Below are 4,612 nucleotides of genomic sequence, written 5' to 3' on the forward strand. Positions count from 1 at the left end.
AACCGAAGAAGACACAAAACTAACAGAAAGCAATGTATAAAATGGCAATAGGGAACTCACAAGTGTCAATAATTACACTAAATGTAAGCGGATTAAACTCACCAATAAAAAGGCACAGAGTAGCGGAATGGATTAAAAAAGAAAATCCAACAGTATTCTGCCTAAAAGAAACTCATCTAAGCAACAAGGATAGAAACAAATTCAAAGTGAAAGGCTAGAAAACAATACTCCAAGCTAATAGCATCCAAAAAAATGCAGGCGTAGCAATACTCATATCTGATAATGCTGACTACAAGACAGCAAAAGTACTCAAAGACAAAAATGGTCATTTCATAATTATTAAAGGGACGCTGAATCAAGAAGACATAGCAATTCTTAACGTATATGCACCAAACCAAGGAGCACCAAAATATATAAGACAGCTACTTATTGACCTTAAAACAAAAACTGACAAAAATACAATCATACTTGGAGACCTCAATACACTGCTGACGGCTCTAGATCAGTCATCCAAACAGAGAATCAATAAAGATATATTGGCCTTAAACAAAACACTAGAGCACCTGGATATGATAGACATCTACAGGACACTTCATCCCAAAGTGACAGAGTATACATTTTTCTCCAGTGTACATGGGTCATTCTCAAGAATTGACCATATGTTGGGCCACAAAAACAACATCAGCAAATTCAGAAAAATCGAAGTTGTACCAAGCATATTTTCTGATCATAAAGCCTTGAAACTAGAATTCAACTGCAAAAAAAGAGGAAAAACATCCCACAAAATATGGAAACTGAACAACATACTTTTAAACAATGAATGGGTCAAAGAAGAAATAAGTGCAGGGATCAAAAGATATATACGGATAAATGAAAATGACAATACGACACATCAGAATCTATGCAATGCAGCAAAAGTAGTGATATAAGGGAAGTTCATATCACTTCAGGCCTATATGAACAGACAAGAGAGAGCCCAAGTGAACTACTTAACTTCACACCTTTAGGACCTAGAAAAAGAAAAACAAAGACAACCGAATACCAGCCGAAGAAAGGAGATAATAAAAATCAGAGCAGAAATAAATGAAATAAAGAACAAAAAACTATAGGAAAAATTAATAGAACAAGGAGCTGGTTCTTTGAAAAGATCACCAAAATTGACAACCCCTTGGCAAGACTTACCAAGGAGAAAAGAGAAAGAACTCATATAAACAAAATCCAAAATGAAAGAGGAGAAATCACCACGGACATCTTAGATATACAAAGAATTATTGTAGAATAATTTATGCCACTAAATTCAACAATCTAGAAGAAACAATTTATGCCACTAAATTCAACAATCTAGAAGAAACAGATAAATTCCTAGCACAATACAACCTTCCTAGACTGAGTCAAGAAGAAGCAGAAAGCCTAAACAGACCAATTAGTATGGAAGAAATAGAAAAAACTATTAAAAACTTCCCCCAAAATAAAAGTCCAGGCCCAGACGGTTATACTTGTGAATTCTATCAAACATTCCAAGAAGACTTTGGTTCAAAGTCATCCAAAAAATTGAAGAAGAAGCAATACTTCCAAACACATTTTATGAGGCCAACATAACCTTCATACCGAAACCGGGCAAGGACAGAACAAAAGAAAACTACAGACCAATATCTCTAATGAATACAGATGCTAAAATACTAAACAAAATACTAGCAAATCGAATACAACAACATATTAAAAAAATAATACATCACGATCAAGTGGGATTCATCCCAGAATCTCAAGGATGGTTCAACATACGTAAAACGGTTAACGTAATACACCATATCAACAAAACAAAAAGCAAAACCCACATGATCTTATCAATAGATGCAGAAAAGGAATTCGATAAAATACAACACAATTTTATGTTTAAGACTCTCAACAAAATGGATATAGAAGGAAAATAACTCAACATGATAAAGGCAATATATGATAAACCATCAGCTAACATCATATTAAATGACGCAAAACTGAAGGATTTCCTTCTTAAATCAGGAACAAGACAGGGTTGTCCACTCTCTGCACTGTTATTTAATGTGGTGCTAGAGGTTCTATCCAGAGCAATCAGACAAGACAAAGAAATAAAAGGCATCCATATTGGAAAATAAGTAAAGGTATCACTTTTTTCAGATGATATGATCCTATACATTGAAAACCCCAAAGAATCTACAAAAAGACTACTAGAAACAATAAGCCAATACAGTAAAGTCACAGGATACAAAATTAACATTCAAAAGTCCATAGCCTTTCTATATGCCAACAATGAAACATTTGAGAATGAACTCAAAAAAAAAAAATCCCCTTCAGGATTGCAACAAAAAAAATAAAATACCTAGGAATAAACATAACAAAGAATGTAAAGGACTTATATAATGAAGACTACAAACCATTGTTAAGGGAAATCGAAAAAGAGACAATGGGATGGAAGAATATTCCTTGCTCTTGGATAGGAAGAATAAATATAATCAAGATGGCCATATTACCCAAAGCAATATACAAATTTAATTGAATCCCATCAAAATTCCAATGACATTTTTTAAAAAATGGAACAAAAAGTCATCAGATTTATATGGAACTATTAAAAATCCCGAATAGCCAAAGCAATTCTAAAGAAAAAGAACGAAGCTGGGGGCATTACTATACCTGACTTCAAACTATATTATAGAGCCACGACAATCAAAACAGCATGGTATTGGCATAAAAATAGACACTCAGACCAATGGAACAGAATAGAAAGTCCAGAAATAAAACCATATATATATGGTCAAATGATTTTTGATAAAGGGGCCAACAACACACAATGGAGAAAAGAAAGCCTCTTTAACAAATGGTGCTGGGAAATCTGGAAAGCCACATGCAAAAGAATGAAACTCGACTACAGTTTGTCCCCTTCTACTAAAATTAATTCAAAATGGATCAAAGACCTAAATATAAGACCTGAAAAAATAAAGTACATAGAAAAAGACATAGGTTCTAAACTCATGGATCTTGGTTTTAAAGAGCATTTTATGAATTTGACTCCAAAGGCAAGGGAAGTGAAGGCAAAAATAAATGAATGGGACTACATACATCAGAGTAAGAAGTTTTTGCTAAGCAAGAGAAACTGACAACAAAATAAAGAGACAACCAACTAAATGGGAAATGATATTTTCAAACAACAGCTCAGATAAGGGCCTAATATCCAAAATATGCAAAGAACTCATAAAACTCAACAACAAACAAACAATCCAATAAAAAAAAAAATGGGAAGAGGACATGAACAGACACTTCTCTCAGGAAGAAATACAAATGGTCAACAGATATATGAAAAGATGCTCATCTTCATTAGTTATTAGAGAAATGCAAATCAAAACTGCAATGAGATATCACCTCACACCTATTAGATTAGCTATTATTAACAAGACAGGTAATAGCAAATGTTGGAGAGGCTGTGGAGAAAAAGGAACCCTCATTCACTGTTGGTGTGAATGTAAAGTAGTACAACCATTATGGATGAAAGTATGGTGGTTCCTCAAAAACCTGAAAATAGAACTACCTTATAACCCAGCAATCCCTCTACTGGGTATATACCCCAAAACTCAATAACATTGATACGTAAAGACACATGCAGCCCCATGTTCATTGCAGCATTGTTCCCAGTGGCCAAGACATGGAAACAACCAAAAAGCCCTTCAATAGAAGATTGGATAAAGAAGAAGTGGCACATATACACTATGGAAGACTACTCAGCCATAAGAAATGATGACATCGGGTCATTTACAACAAAATGGGATCTTGATAACATTATACGGAGTGAAAGAAGTAAATCAGAAAAAAACAAGAACTGCATTATTCCATACATAGGTGGGATATAAAAACGAGACTAAAAGCCATTGATAAGAGTGTGGTGATTGGGGGGGGGGGAGGAAAAGGGAAAGGGGGAGGGGCACAAAGAAAACTAGGTAGAAGGTGATGGAGGACAATCTGACTTTGGGTGATGGATATGCAACATAATTGATTGACAAGATAACCTGGACATGTTTTTTTTTGAAAATATGTACCCTGATTTATTGATGTCACCCTTGTAAAATTAATAATAATAAAAAATCAGTGGTGAGGAGCCTGATCTGTGGTGGCGCAGTGGATAAAGCATCAACGTGGAAACACTGAGGTTGCTGGTTCAAAACCCTGGGCTTGTCTGGTCAAGGCATATATGGGACTAGATGCTTCCTGCTCCTCTCCCCTTCTTTCTCTCTCTTTCCTCTCTATAATGAATAAATAAAATCTTAAAAAAAAGAAAGAAAATGGTGGGGACATTTTTAATGAATTCTACCAATGCTGTTAACTGAAGCACAGACATATTAAAAGGGGATTTAGCGAGCAAATTACATTGTTCTTAAGAATCAGTTTTAAGTCTTAACCTAATAACTTGATCTCAGTGATTCTATCTCTTTTAGTATAAATATAGTATATCTACTAAGTAATAGTTGTAATTAAAATAGATTAGTTTAAAATATTTATTTTGTTTAAATGAGGTTAAAAACATGGATTGTGTGAGGAGAAGAGCACAGACCTTCTTAGACCTATTTTAAAAAGCAAGGTAGGACCC

The sequence above is a fragment of the Saccopteryx bilineata genome, chromosome X, assembly GCF_036850765.1.
Source record: "Saccopteryx bilineata isolate mSacBil1 chromosome X, mSacBil1_pri_phased_curated, whole genome shotgun sequence".
Classification (NCBI taxonomy): Eukaryota; Metazoa; Chordata; class Mammalia; order Chiroptera; family Emballonuridae; genus Saccopteryx; species Saccopteryx bilineata.